At 48.5% G+C, this 15,702-nt stretch overlaps 1 protein-coding gene across 1 annotated transcript in view; it reads left to right on the top strand.

Moving 5' to 3' along the window:
• Window positions 1-15,702, top strand: part of IGDCC3 (immunoglobulin superfamily DCC subclass member 3) — a 107,389-nt gene that overhangs the window by 43,798 nt on the left and 47,889 nt on the right. The gene's annotated exons all lie outside the window — the stretch shown is intronic.

The raw sequence follows: 15,702 nt of genomic DNA, 5'->3' as shown, positions 1-15,702 counted from the left end.
TGAATTAACCCTGCTGTCTCTGATCTCCAGCTCAGGCTGCTGTGGAGCTGGATTCCCATCAGTTCTCCAAAGCAGGTGGTGGAGGGGAGAATTTTGCTGCCAGGAGTTGTTTGAAAGCACGGGCGTGGAATGATGGAGGGTGGTAAGGAACCTGATGCATCTGCAGAGGGTCATAGAATTGTAGAATTGTTTGGTTGGAAAAGACCTTTGAGATCACTAAGTCCAACTGTACCTGTCCATTACTAAATGTATCCCTGAGCACTTAATCTACCTGTCTTTTAAACACCTCCACGGATGGGGACTCCACCACCTCCCTGGGCAGCCTCTGCCAGAGCTGGTTAACCCCTTCAGTGAAGAAACTTTTCCTGATTTCTAATGTGAACCTGCCCTGGTGCAACTTGAGGCCATTCCCTTGCATCCTATCGCCTGTCACTTGGAAGAAGAGACCAACGGTCACGTTGCTACAACATCCTTTCAGGGAGCTGTAGACAGTGATAAGTAAGGTCCACTCTGCCAAGGTCAGCAGGGTTGCTCCCAGGAAGAGGCACTGCTGCCGAACCTGGCCCTCAGTGCTCGGATCAACATCTTCATCCTCATCCCTGGGTGTACCCTGTGTGCAGTAATTCCCGAGCCAATCCGCTCCATTAGGACATTACAGGAGCATTAGTTAATGAGGCTGGTGTTGAGAGCCACGTATCAGGCAGGCGCTGTTAATCTGGGCTGTCCCCACTGCTGCAGAATTTGCATCTGACTGGCATTGTGCATCTCGCAGTTGAGCTGTGAGTGCTTGGTGAGAAGGATCTGTGCTTCCAGATCCCCTTGCTAACAGTTCATCGTGCAAATGAGCGAGGACCACCCTGGCCCCGTTTCATGCGATGGGCTGTAACTCCAGGCTGGTGCGAGGTTCGTGTCTCGCTACAGCCGACTCACACCACTGTCTTTGCCACTGCTCACCAGCCAAATTTCCTGCGAGTGGGCCACTCATCTGCATTAATTGAGATAGCTTAATGTGGGGAGCCCATCACCTTGATTTCCCTCGGGGCTCTGTGAGTCAGCTGGGGCGCCGGGGCCTCCCATCAGTGGGCCAGCCCGGTGCCAGATGGCGGGTGATGGCTTGCGGAGGCTCCAGAGCTGACATGCCCCATTGTGCAGGAACACAAAAGCGAGCTGGGCTGGATTTTTTTTATTTTTCCTCTCATTCTGCTTTCATTTTCCTTCGGTGCTGTCACCCTCACAGCTAATTCCTGCAGCTCTCTTTATTTATTTACGCCGTTTCATAGTGGGGAGGGCTAAGTTGCAGGTGATGTTTTCCATGTGGATGCTACTGCCTTGTCCTACGTGAGTATCTTATGGACTTGGCTGTTTCCCACCTCTTATTCCCCACCTGAATGTGCATGTGGGGTGCGTGGTCTCATGTGTGTTCAAACCCCCACAAAATCGCTTCTTGGATAATTTGGATGCTTAAAACAGGTTCTTACGATATCATAGTGGCTCTACTGGAGAGCCATTATGTGCCACAAGGTTTTGTTAAGATGGATTTAATCTCCATCCTGGATATTTTGGGTGTCCCAGCAGTTTTTCAGGTCTCTAACAGTCTGTGCTACAATTAGCCGTTTGTTACTGAGTTTGTATATCTCTTGTTAATACCAGAGAGGTGTCTGGTTTGGGGTGTGAATGTTTCTTCTGATGAAGACGCACATTTCGGGAGAGAGAGAGAGGACTGATTCCTCAGGCTTGGGGTAGGAGGGACTGAACATCCCCACAGAGGCCCTCTGAAGATCAGGCTTACATGGTTTTGACTCTCATTTCCCCAGAGTGCTGCAAATACCAGGGCACAGCTCAAGTTCAGAGCTCAAAGTCAGTAAAAATGTCCTCCTGCAATCCCACCATTGAGGCGCAGTGTTTGACCTCTGCCTGCCTTCTAAAACAAACTCTCATTGCTCTGCAATGCTGCTGTTCCTTATGTTTAGCATCGCTTCAGCCCAGGCAGGTTTCCACACTCGTTTGTGCATCCCAAACCCGTTACAAATTTTAATTAAAATGAAATTTCATGACGACAGGGAGCTTAGGTGGCTAAACATTATTAATCCTGGCATTTGGACGAGGAATGTGGCTGGGGAGAGAACGAGGAAGCAAATCTGTGAGCAGGGATGGGGACAGAGGAGTCCCAGATCCGTGGAATGAGATACCTCCCTCCCCTGGGTGCAGCAGCCATCAAAACTGGGGCGCCTTCACACAAGGAATGTGGCCGTATTGCTCCTCTGCATCATAGCTGGGCAGTTACAGGTTTGTGTGGCTCTGCCATCACCGAGAACCTTTGAAGGCAAATACTGATGTTTTAAATTTGGATTGTGTGGCTGCTTGAGGTCCAACCGTTCTCCTAGCTCTCTTTCTTTGAGCAGGAGCTGCAGGCACTGAGACTTTCCCCAGGCTGGGCATTGGGCACTAGGTTTCTTAACAAGGTTTCCTCTTGTCTTCTGTTCACCACATTGAATTTTGCTGCCAGGAGTTTTGCTGCATGGAAGCATGTGCATGGAGGTATGGAGGGTTTAAGGGACTTGATGCATCTGCAGAGGGTTTATCTGATGGTCATAGAATCATAAAATTATTTGGCTGGAAAAGGCCTTTGAGATAATTGAGTCCAACTGTAGCTGTCCACTATTAAAGATATCCTTGAGCACCTCATCTACCAATCTTTTAAACACCTCCAGGGATGGGGACTCTACCACGCCCCTGGGCAGCCTCTGCCAGTGCCCAATAACCCTTTTGATGAAGAAATTTTTACTGATCTCAAATCTGAACCACTCCTGGTGCAACTTGAGGCCATTCCCTCTTGTCCTATCACTTATCACCTGGTAGAAGAGACCGGCACTCGCCTCGCTACAACCTCCTTTCCAGGGAGCTATATACAGCGATAAGGTTTTCCCTCAGCCTCGTTTTCACAAGCCTGCAAGAGAGTCTATGTCCCCTGTTCAGGGAACCACTGCTTGGAGAGACCAGCAGCTCGTCCACCTGACCAGCTCCGTTTGTGCTTCTGTGTGTGTTTGTGCAGGCTGACACTTATTTGGGTAAAATATATCAAGCTACGGGAGAATGTCCAGAGGAGGCCACAAAGTTGGTAAAGGGTCTAGTGGGGAAGTCATATGAGGAGCGGCTGAAGTCACTCGGTCAGTTCAGCTTGGAGAAGATGAGACCCCATCTTGATCTATGGCTTCCTCACAAGGGAAGAAGGAGGAGGAGCAGGCGTTGATCTCTTCTCTCTGGTGACCAGTGATGGGACCTGAGGGAATGACAGGGAGATGTGCCAGGGGAGGGTTAGGTTGGATGTTAAGAAAAGGCTCTTAACCCGGAGGATGGTGGAACAGGCTCCCCAGGGAAGTAGTCATGACAGTGTTGGGTACATGGGGAAGAGAGAGGACTCACTGCAGGTGCAGAGGTGCTTTTGGATGGAGGAGCTGCTTCATGTGGACCTGATGTGGCATGTAAGTTCTCACCGTCCCATAGGAATGAGTGTCTGGAGGGACCCCGGCTAATGTTTATATGCTGACAAGCGATACTGGGGTCCAACCCTTGGTACAACCATCCCAGCAGAGGCGCAGGAAAAGAATTAACTCTCACTGTCTCATGCACAGAAATATAATCCCTGTCTCCTCCGAGCTCCCAGAGAGAAATCAGTGAAAACATCAAACCACACGTCCTGTACGGTGCGGCTGATACGCTGAAGCTATGAACTTTCTCTTTGAGGTGGTAATAGCTTGGCTGGCAGCCAGGAGCGGCAGCCGCGAACGGAAAGGGGGACTTCCAGAGATAAGCTATTTTCAGACAACGAGGCTTCTCGCTGCGAAATAAATAGAAAAAGGACGAGCTCTACGTCTGCGGTCATGTGTCCTGCTTTTGTGGATTTGGCCCTTTTTCTGAAGAATGGCTGTAATTCAGCTTGAATTTCCCCTGGATCGCTGCCAGCAGGGTAGGAAGCTGTTGCTATTGCCAAGGAGTGAACAGGAATTTATATGTGTAGCTCAGCCACAGGGATGAGATGACAGCTAACGGCTTAGCTGCCGCTTGGAGGAAAAGCAGACCTTGGAGGAAGATGGATTTCCTCAGTGTCGCAGCAGTTCAATCCTTTTTGCATCTTTGATATTATCACATTCAATCTAGATCAGGTGACATAATGCGGTGGCTGTGCTCACCGCCAAGAGTTAGGAGCAGAGGAGCACTCAGCATTTTGGATAATCCTTTGTATTTGAGTGAAATGTAGAGTTAGAATGAACAGAAAGGAGCTTTAGAGCAGTACTTTGTAATGCTAACTCCACACCCAATCTTGCTCTGTGACGGTGCTTGGGTCTATTGGCCTCTCCTCTCCTCTCTGCCCATGGGCACAAGGGAGGCTGTTTCCCTTGCAAGGGTGTGAGGTGGCTCCTGTGCATCAAGCAATGGAAATCTGGCCTTCTATGATTGTTTTTCTATTTGAATAACTTCTTTAGTCAACATGTGCACTGTTTCCACCTCTATTTAATTCCTTAATAAAGAAGAAGGCAGTTTATCATGCTCGGCACAGAAAATGAACATGGTAAATGATATACTGTTCTGAAGGCTTTGAAATTAATTTCTGTTGGACAGAGAGACCGTTGTTTGGGTTACTCCTGCTGGAAGCCACCTTTCTCCTGTGCTGTGGCTGGCTTGAGTCTACTGGGAGCCTTTACCTTGTGTCTTTATGCACTGGACCTGGTGCTGCTGGGAGGTCCACAAGTCAGTAATGTTGTGGAGTCTGAGCATTACAGCTGAGACTCAAACCTGCTGTCCAGCCCATGCTGTGTAATGGGATGTGGCAAAGAGGTGCAGGTACTGCGAAGTCATAGAATCATAGAATGGTTTGGGTTGGAAAGGACATAAAAGCCCATGCAGTTCCTGCCATGGGCAGGGACACCTCCCACTGGATCAGACTGCTCAAGGCCATGTCCAACCTGGTTGTGAACACCTCCAGGGAGTGGGTATCCACACCTTCTCTGGGCAACCTGTGTCAGTGCCTCCCCACCCTCATCATGAAGAATTTCTTCCTAATGTCTAATTTAAATCTTCCTCCCTCCAATTTAAAGCCATGCCTCCATGTCCCGTCACTCCATGCCCTTGTAAAAAGTCCCTGCTCAGCTTTCTTGTAGCCCCTTCAGGTATTGGAAGGGTGCTATAGGATCTCCTTGCAGACTTCTCCAGGCTGAACAATCCCAACTCTCTCAGCCTATCCTCATAGCAGAGGTGCTCCAGCCCTCAGATCATCTCCATGGCTGCCTCTGGACTGGTTCCAACCATTCTGTATCCTTCTTATGTTGGGGATTTGAGAACTGGACAGAGGACTCCATGTGGGGTCTCACGAGTGTGGAATAGAAGGAGAGATTCCTCTCTCTCACCCTGCTGGCCATGCTTCTTTTGATGCAGCCCAGGATTACAGTTCCATCGTGTCTTACTGCTGGATCCTTATTGAAAGCCGGATGGTCTCTCTGTGCTGTGGCTGGGGTTTAGCCCAGTCGAAGAGATCCTTTCTTGCGTGTGCTGCAATACTTCAGACCACAGATACGGTAAAGAAAATGCAGGGCATCATCTTGGACGCAGTCCCACATCTTGGTTTGCCTCCTCTAGCACTCATGCAGTTGCTGCCTGATGGAATATCTTGGTCTGTGCACAGGCACAATGGGCTATAGCTCAGTTTTCTATGGACTTGGTGGTCCAAGCCATGCAGGAGCAGTGTGATGGCCATGGCTCAGCAGCACTGAGCGCTTGCTGAGCTGCCTTGCCCGGGCAAAAGTCCCACCATGGCAGTGCTGACCCCTCTGCAGCAGAAGGGAAAATGGAAGAGTGAGTTACCAGCACTGGTGCTGTTTGCTGTCAGCTTGATAAAAATGGCAACTTGCTCAAGTCTTCTATAAATCACAGGTTCCATTTGGAAAGGAGTTTTCTGTGGTAATTAATGAGCCAGTATAAAGACATTAAAGGGAGAATGTGCGGTGATAGAAAGGCTTGTCAGTCACTGAGCCATCTTCCCCCATGTGAATAACCACGCGGGAACAAAGGCCAAACTCCTTATAGACTGAAGTGCACTATCTCTGATAGCTGGGAATGAAGTAATTCGCTGAAAATAACAAAGGCGCACGGAAATACATTAGTAAACTAATTACAAGAGAGCTGGTAAAAACAGATGCTAGAAATTTAAAGCTATTATTGGAACGAGTGCTAGCAGAAAAATGGGGGCTGGCAACAAAAAATTAAGAAATGCATCTCATTTAATATTCATTAGCCTGTAAATCAGGAGAGCTCCCTATCTGACAGCAGGGCCGATGGCATTTCTATGGGCAGGCGTGATGAAAAGCTTCCTTTCCTTCACCTTTCTGGATTCCACCGTCACCACTGGAGATGCCAAAGCGAAGCACGTGCTCGTTGACGAGCACAATAAACCAGGAATGACTGCTGGCTTTGCAGACTGGGATGTTTCTACCTAGAGGTATTGCAAGGACTGCAGCAGGGCAGGAGAGCGCCTTGGGCTCAGAGGATTCACTGCCTTTCTGAGCTGATGAAAAGCAGGATTGCTCATTTGCACTCAGTATCGGAAGCAGTTAGCTGCAAACAAAGTGATTCAGGGCCAAAACCAGCAGTGTGGGAGCTTCCTCTTCTACCATCTCCCATCAATATTTGAGAGAGGGATGGAAAACATTGCTATTGTGTGACAAATCAAAATGGAAACTGTGTAATTTGTCTTAATTGTGTGTGTTGGAGTGGGAAAAACAGGAGGAGCTCTGGATGGGAAGCTGGCAGGAGAGACCTGCCTGCTGGCAGTGTGCTGCATGCCTTGCTTTGCCCTTGCTGAGCCAGCCTCTCTTGGAGGCTTATGGGGTAGCTTGCCCTTCTTTTTCTTGTTATTTCGGGGGTCTGCAAGGGCATGTGAGTGGGATAACTCATAGGGATTTTGCAAAGAGAAAATCCTGGGAGGTGGCAAGGTCCTGAATAAGCCGTCACCCTAAGCAGGGTGGGCTGTGGATGCTGGAGGAGAGCTCTGCTTTGTGTGTGGGAGCCTTGCGTGGTGCTGGGGTTCCCATTCTGACCAAGTCACCCTGCAGACACAGGAGCCTTTTGTGGTGACTGGTGCCCCTGGGCGGGTGTAACAGCATCACCCGTGGTGCTGGAGCGCTGTAATGATGACTGATAATCTCCTCCTGTGCTGCAGAGTCACTAGCCCCATATGCAGTGTGCCCAAGCAAATTAAGAGTTGTTTATGACATTTAATACTCCCCCTTCCCTCCAGAAGCAGGGCGGCAGGACCACAGGTTTGGCTTCACAAATGGTCGCCTCAGGATACACTAAACGCTGTCACGAGCCAGAGAGCAATTTCGTCTTGAAAAATTACTGCAATAGCGCTCTCTGATAAAGGTCTCTCCCAGCCATGCCTCCCTTTCCGCCAGAAACTTCTTCTCTCCCTGAAACCAATTTGAGAGCGCTGAAGGGGCTCTTTATTAGTTGATTCCCCTGCAAAATGAGAGGGTACTGAAGATGAATAACCACCTTGGGCTGTCAGCTGTGCCGCTCTGCGTGGCAGGTAACATGATGGGATGCTGCTGCATGTGCTGACCATGAGGGAAGTGGGCAGTTTGGTCTGTGGGGTTGCCAAGATGCATCTTTAGAAGTGATTTATGAGGAGCAGTGTTGCCTTGTTGGGAGAGTGTGCATTGGTACTCAAGGGATGATGGTGGATTGGGGTTGTGACCATGGGTGTCACTTTCTGCTGTCTGTCTCTCGCTGTAAAACGACCAATAAGTTTATAGGAAGGTTTTAAGGATGCTCAGACAGCCCTGGTTCTTTGCTGGACTTCAGAGAAGCTTGTTTGTGCATGCGGATTTCCATGCTCTGACACTCACTGCTCCTTCTTTCCAGGCTGCAATGACTTCTGGCTGCAGCTGTGTTGCAGGAGGTCTTGTGTGGGAGCAGGAGGCAGTTGGGCAGTGCTGCTGCATGAGGCAGTGTGGTGAAGGCCAACTGCTTTCCAGTTTCCTCTGGCAGAGGCAGCTCCCCTGGTGCAGCATGAGGGTGGTGTGGTGTTGGATGTCGGGGATGCTCACCGGCATGCTGTATTGGGACAGTGTGGGCTTAGTCCCTCTGGAGAGGGACTTTATGACCTTTTATAGAAATTGTGAGATGTTTCTGTTTGAAACAGCCCTGTTCACTTCCATGTGTGATGCAGAGACTGTGTCTATCCAGACAAAAATCTTTCCCAGTCACAAGAGTGGACCCTTGCATCAAAAATTGATGGTATTGTACTTATTTTTCCAATAAGTGAGCTATAATCCATACCGTAAATCTACTAAACGTCCTTTAGGGTTGGGAGAGCAGCTTGGAGATATACGATTGTGCAGCAGAGGCTGGGGCGTACTGGTGATGGGGAATGCATTCGAGGGAGCCTCGGAAAGTGGAGTGGAGCTGCAGCACAGGCATTGGAAGGTTTTCCAGGTGCCACGGTGAAGTCCGTATGGGGACCTTTGCAGGAACAACCTGTTCTTCTCCCCCAAGCCCTCGTCCTTTGCTTTTGCAGCATGAGTGGAGCAAACAGGTACCCCCAAATATGTTCCCTCTGAGCCTCCTCCTCCTGCATGCACTCATTACCTTCAGAGGATATTTATCATTGCTATGCAAAAGCAGCCCCCATACGAATGGGCTTTTTTCCACTTGCTTCTCAAAGCACCAAAACAAAGAGTAAATCACAGGCTGGTAGAGTCCATCAGTGCTGCTTGCTGCACTGTGGCAAGGAGTTTGACCAGAGCTGGATTTGGCTCACAGTCATTCCATGTGTTATGCAAAAGGACCTGAGAGGCTGTGGTCCTAGATCAGGCAGCAGTTTGCCTCCTGGGGAACTTGAGTCACAAAGCGGTAGATCAGTTTTTCCCCTTCTCTTGTAAAATATCTATTGTGTTCCCTCCCATGGGCAGCTGCTGTGACCCATGATGAGGCAGTAACTCACTTATCTCCCGTTCTCCCCTTTCGCAGGGGTTTAGGGTAGGAGGGATAAACCGGCCAGGTGGACACTTTGTTCCACAACCAGAGAAGCCCATCTGATGGGGTGTCTTCTCAGTTTTGTTTACGTTATTTCACTCAGCTTTGATTGAGTGTGGTAACGATGCAGACATGAGGATGAGAAGTGCCTTGGGCAGCCTGATCTAGTGGGACATGTCCCTGCCCATCGCAGGGGTTGGAACTAGATGATGTTTAAGGTCTCTTCCAACCCAAACTATTCTGTGATTCTAAGAGAGTGGAGAACCTGGATCATCCTCTGTCCCTGCTCTGAGCAGCTGAGCTTTGGGAAGCGGGGGAAGAGAAAATGACAGCCAAAGCAAAGCAGGAATAAGCATTTGTTTGCAAATAAGAGTGCAGGATCGACGCTTTTTCCCTCTGTCTGCCTAGCACAGAGTGAATGGTGCTTCCTCCCTCTCTCATCTCACCATGTACTTTGGTTCCTCTCAAATGAGCTCCATTCCTTCAAAATGTCTTTCTTGCTTCAAACTCTCCTGACTCTTGTAGCCCATTTTCTTTTGAGATCTGAGGCCCAGTGTGGACAATAGAGATTTGGTATTTTCACTGCTGTGATTGCTGGACGGCAGCAGAGGGGATTTTCCTCTGTGCTGGGAGAGGCATGGCTGGTCTTTAATATTTCCCTCCTTTTCCAAAGCCAAGAGAAGGGCAATTTTTCTTCCCTATAGATGTGAGTGAAGGCCCCCGCTCCTGCTACTCCTGGAGAATTAAATAGATAAATGGGCGGCGCTGTTGTTCACGCTTCACTATGCACAAAGCAGCTTGCATTCAAAATTGGGCTCATGGCAGTTCAGCAACAACCTTGCACAATAGCATCATTAGACACGCAGGGCCGGCTCGCAGGCGCAGAGGCTGCTCTGCAGCTGGAGTAGCCACTGGGCTCTTGTGACGTGGACTTTTTTTATCTTTATAAAAATGCATTAAAAAAAATGTAGAGAAAGAAAATACAGTGTCATCTTCTTAAAGACTTGGGAAGCATCCCTGTTGGAAAGCAGAGAGGATGGGATTTATGGTGTCCCTACACTCCTTGTCTTTTGTGCTGGCTCTTTCTTGTAGGGAAATCCTTAATTCCTAGAGTGTGGAATGTAGCAAATAAGAGACCTGTGTCTGTGAAACCTTCCTTGCTGACTGCTTTGAAAATATTCCTTGGCTGGCTGTTAACTTGATGGTGAAGGTCTCCTAAGCCAGGAAGAAATGGAAGAAGATGGAATTCCTCTGTGTGCTTTGGGGTAGGGAAGGTGTTCAGGAAGGAGTTGTGGTGCCAAGGAGGATGGGGACTTAACAAATCTCACAGGTAGCAAGAGTTGGTTCTGCTGAAGCTGTCAGCCTGATTTGAGAGTGGTTTAGGTCTGAGTTTAACTGGTGTGGTGGTCATTGTGTTTTAGAAACAACCCTGACTTCTGCTCACCCAAGGAGAAATACAGTTTTATTAGTAAGTCGTGAAAATCAGCAGCTGTTGCCAGCATCAGGATGGAGCCATTCTTGGAAGGGGTTGACTCTGCCCACAGCTTGTTCTATTGCACTGGGCAAACCATTTGCCTCCCAGATTTCACTTTCATCAGCTGTAGTGGAGCTAATGGATCTTGCCCTCCTTGGTCAGGGCATCTGGGGCCCAGATACTAGAGGCATCTCCCCATTAAACTCTTGTTCCTTGCACTGTGTCAACTTTGAGGCATGTTGACCATGTGCCTGCATTGGAAGAGGTCTGAATTTAACAGACTGGCAGCAGAAATGTGGAAAAGAGAATTCATTTACGAACTGTTGTTTGTAGACTGCTTAGCCTCAGTGGTGGTGAGGATGCTCTACTCCTCCCCAGCATCCCCTTGTGTTGGAGCCAACCTGGGGATTTGTTTCCCCATAGGTAATTGAAAAGCAAAAAGCAATGTGATTGCAGAATGAGCTGGGCTGCAGCACTTCTGCTGTGAGGACAGGCTGAGAGAGTTGAGGTTGTTCAGCCTGGAGAAGAGAAGGCACCGGGTAAACTTTAGAGCAGCTTCCAATACAGAAAGGGGCTCCAAGAGAGCTGGGGAGGAACATTTTACAAGGCCATGGAGTGATAGGATGAGCGGGAATGTCTTTAAATTGGAAGGGGTAAGACTTAGATTAGACTTTAGGAAGAAATTCTTCACGCTGAGGGTGGGGAGGCGCTGGCCCAGGTTGCCCAGAGATGTGGCTGCCCCATCCCTGAAAATGTTCAGGGCCAGGTTGGATGGGGCTTTGAGCAGCCTGATCCAGTGGGAAGTGTCCCTGCCCATGGCAAAGGGGTTGGAACTGGATGGGCTTTGATGTCTCTTCCAATCCAAACCATTCTATGAATACTGTCTTAACACTAGGCTTGGCACTGAACCTTTCAGGCCATCTCCCTCCCCTTGTGCTTGAAGTTGATGATAATGTTTGTGTTTTAATGATTCTAACAGGCCTGGGATTTGCTTTGACATAACAAGTTAATGTTTTCTTTCTCGATATCAAATCTGGGTCAATCTCCAGCTTAGCACTAATGCTGTATGGAGCAAAACAGAATTGTCCACTAATGGGTTCAATTCAGTTTTTCATGGAGTGAAGAAAATTTCACTCAATACCTATTATCACTTTTATTCCATTGGCCTTTCCAGAGGGCTGGTTAGGATGGAAAGAGCGTTTGCACTTCGATTAGGAGAGACCCAGCAAATTTGTCTGCCAGAATGAATCCTCTGTGAATATGGATGAGGATGAGAGCAGCTGCTCACCTGTACTGTGTCTGTAGGACATACCTTCAGGGGCTGCATCCTGGTGGGGGTTAGATGGTGGGAACTCCAGAGCATTGGTTTCTCTTCAGGGAAGAGCCTCACCTGTGATTCAGCCTCATCCTAGTTGAGGTTCCCCATGGCTTTATATTGGAAGAGGAAAGATTTAGATTGAAGATTAGGAAGAAATTCTTCATGCTGAAGACGGTTGGGCACTGGCACAGGTCGCCCAGAGAAGTTGTGGCTGCCCCATCCCTGGAGGGGTTCAAGGCCAGGTTGGATGGGGCTTTGAGCAGCCTGGTCCAGTGGGAGGTGTCCCTGCCCATGGCAGGGGATGGAACTGGATGGGCGTTAATGTCCCTTACAGTCCAAACCATTCTATGATTCAGGAAGAAGAGATGAAGACTAACTCCTCTCCCTCATGTGTTGATGTAGCTCTAGACAACTGAACCCGAATTTAGCCTTGGCGAAGGTCTTTGGGTGAAGAGATGCCATTGTGGGAGGGCTGATAGGACCCTGTCTGCTGTGAGTCCCTTTTATTTTGTGTTTCCCTTCCCTGTGCTGGTCTGTGCATACCATGGCCAAAACCCATGTGTGGTGATAGCAGTAGCTCTGAGCCACGTGGCTTGGAGCATCAATATGGAACAATGAGTTTGTGCATAATTTGGGACTGATTTTGTGGTTTGATGACCCCTCTGTGCTCGCTCTGTGCGTGGATGGTACCGTGCTACCTGTGGGATGGCAGAGAACAGTTTAATGGGAACAAGGTGACATTTGCCTCATCTGATGACTCTAAAAAGGGGCAGAGACAGCTCCTGTTCCTCCGTTAGTGCAGGGATGCTGCACTGCTGGATGATTGGGTCCACAGGCAGATGGATTAGAGGGTGCCTCCCCTCTTTGGAGCTCAGGTGAATATTGTGATTGCATGTATTTATTTTTAGAATTATTATGGCTATTAGTGTAGAAATGAGATGCAGCTCCCTGGCCACTGGCCAACCCCACCAGGGCTGCTGTGTCTTCTCTGTTGCGGCTGGAACAATAGCACCTGGCTGCTAACAGGGGTCCTGGTGTTTGCTGCCCAAAGACAAGGGGCAAACAGGAACAAGGACTCCACTTTATTAGTTTGTTACAGTCATATGGGTCATATATAAAGATCTCACGTGGGGCAGCAGAGATTTAACCTCTCCCTGCCCTGTAAAGCAGTTGTGCTTCTATCCTTCTTCTCTCCTTACACCCGGGCTGAAAACAGCATCCCGGGTAAGCACTCACTTTCAAGTTTTGTTGCTGTTTTACATGAGATGCTACAAAAGCTTTTGTCTGTACAACTGTAAATAAACTCATGAACGTGTTTTAAAAATAGCATTTTGTAGCTTGGTGCATGAATTTTTAATGCATCTGCTGCAAACCAGCTGGTCTTGGCAAGGGTCACAGTGTTTCCTAGGCGTTTAACATAAAACCTTGCTTCAAAGCCACATTATAGGGTCATTGAAGAGTAATATTTTACTTAACATCCTCATAACTGAATTATTTATAACTTCCCATGTTTTATTCATGATAAATATTAATACTGCTGTCTTTAAGAGTAGAGGTTATTGCTGCAGTTTTACCTATAAGAGGTGATATTATTGAAATAAAGGAATGGCAATGAATTCTGGAGCCAGCAAAGCCAAGTCAGTGCGGGAGCTGTTCTCATTCACACCTCCCTCTTCTTATCAACCCTGTCAGCCACCGAAAAACCTCACTGCTGAGCATCTGTACATTTGAAAGGAATTTTCCTGCAGGCATCTGAATCTCTGCTTTTTTTTTCTTTTCTTGTGTTTTTTTTTTTTTTTTCTTTATAAATGAGCTTCGTGTCATTCTCATTAATTCTTGGATTCTTGTATTCATTTCTTGGTGAGAGTTCATAAGCTTTGGTTGCAAGATGTTCACCCTGAGCTGGATCTCCAAACGGCACCCTTGCAATACTCTGCAAGTTCCCATGAGCTCTCCTACCACTGACACCTCTAGACACCCTGTTTTTTGAAGCAGCCCCTGCCACCTTGGAAGGGGATCACCTGGTGCGGGAGCCCCCCACCAGCATCCTTTGGACTCCTTCCCATGTGGCCAAGTGTTCTGGGCCACAAGCACTCTCATTTCAAAGCTAAATCTGTGTGAATTGGGTAAATTGCCATTGCGCTTCATCCCTTACCAGAGAGGATATTTGCATTAGCTTTCATCTTGGGAAAGGGAAATATGTTTTATGATCTTTTGCCTCGTACTGTGCAACCGTGTCCTGAGCTGCATGACCAGCAGGGTGAGAGTGGTGACTGATTCTTCCCCTCTACTCTCTCTTGTGAGACTCCACCTGGAGTCCTGTGTCCAGTTCTGGAATCCCCAACATAAGGATGTGGAACTGTTGGAATAGATCCAGGGGAGGCCACGGAGATGATCTGGGGGCTGGAGCACCTCTGCTGTGAGGACAGGCTGAGATTAGGGGTTGTTCAGCCTGGAGAAGAGAAGACCCCAGGGAGACATTATAGTGGCCTTCCACTATGGAAAGGGGCTCCAGAAAAGCCTGGAGGGACTTTTTACAAGGGCAGGGAGTGATAGGATGAGGGGCAATGTCTTTAAATTGGAAGGGGGAAGATTTAGATTAGACAATAGGAAGAAATTCTTCATGATGGGGTGGGGAGGGACTGGCCTGGGTTGACCAGAGAAAGTGTGGCTGCCCCATCCCTGGAGGTGTTCAAGGCCAGGTTGGATGGGGCTTTGAGCAGCCTGGTCTAGCGGGAAGTGTCCCTGCCTGTGACAGGGGGAGTTGGAACTGCATGGGCTTTAATGTCTTTTCCAACCCAAACCACATTCCATGATTCCCATCTGGCTGTTGGATTGCACAGCCACCTCCTGGTTCTGCTCCCCTCACTGTACCCCAATGTGGGGCCATCTGCCCATTCCACCCTCACAAATTCAAACCTGCAGCCGTGCGGGGCCGGGGCTTCGCTGCATGTTCCTCGATCTGCTTAACAAATCTGCAGTCAGCGTGTTGAGAGCGGTGGTTGCGGGAGCAGTGCGGGTTAATGCAACACATATTTAATGTATGATTGCTAATGGCCATCTCCCATCTGCCCGAGCCCAACTGGAGTTTGCAGATGAATGATTAAGCTGCCCTGACACAAACGCAGCTTGTTCCTTAGCGGAGGTACATTCATTACACTTGACGCACGGAAAAGGGGACGAGGCTTTCTCGCTGGGGCGAGGGGTGTTATTGGGCTGGAGTGGCAGAGCAGGGGGCTCTCTTGGAGTTTATCTTACGTGCTAATGTGAGATCATCCTGCGGATATGGCACTATAAATTAATCATGAGCTAAATAACCACTGAGATGTTTATTAGCTTCGGATATGTTTATTGCAGAGTCAACAGGCAGCACCTTCCAATTAATTAATAGTAATAATTACTGTATTATTTATGTAGCTCTAACAGCATGCCAGAGCCTTTCTGCACAATGGTTACAGCTGTGGCTATGCTGAAACAGCCTGGTCTGTATTTATTCTGCGCAGGCATACTGGGATTTGTCGTCCCAGCCCCAAAAGCTTGGGTGAGCTGAGCTGCTGAGCTCTTGGCAGCTGCTCGTTCTATCAGGTAAAGCCTTTTGCTCTGCAGCACAGGGCTGTGGCCGTTCTTTCTGCGGCACTGGAGAGCGGAGTATGCAATGAGCTGGAGCGTGTGCCAAGCAGAGATAGAAATCAAGGGGTTCAAGTTTTACTGGAGTAACTGGGAGCTCTTTTAGTCAAGATATTTAAACAAAAGGAGTTTAGTAGCCAAGCTGTGCGCTTCAGAAAGATGTTTACAGCTAGTAAGATGTTGGAAGCAACACAAAGGCTAGACATCTCTTTTCTAATGTGAGCTTGGGGATCCAAACCCTGCTGAAGCTGTT

The sequence above is a fragment of the Cuculus canorus genome, chromosome 12 (genome assembly GCF_017976375.1).
Source record: "Cuculus canorus isolate bCucCan1 chromosome 12, bCucCan1.pri, whole genome shotgun sequence".
In the NCBI taxonomy this organism is placed as follows: domain Eukaryota; kingdom Metazoa; phylum Chordata; class Aves; order Cuculiformes; family Cuculidae; genus Cuculus; species Cuculus canorus.
The sequence above is the reverse complement of the archived record's forward strand: the minus strand, read 5'-3'. Positions and strand labels throughout refer to the sequence as shown.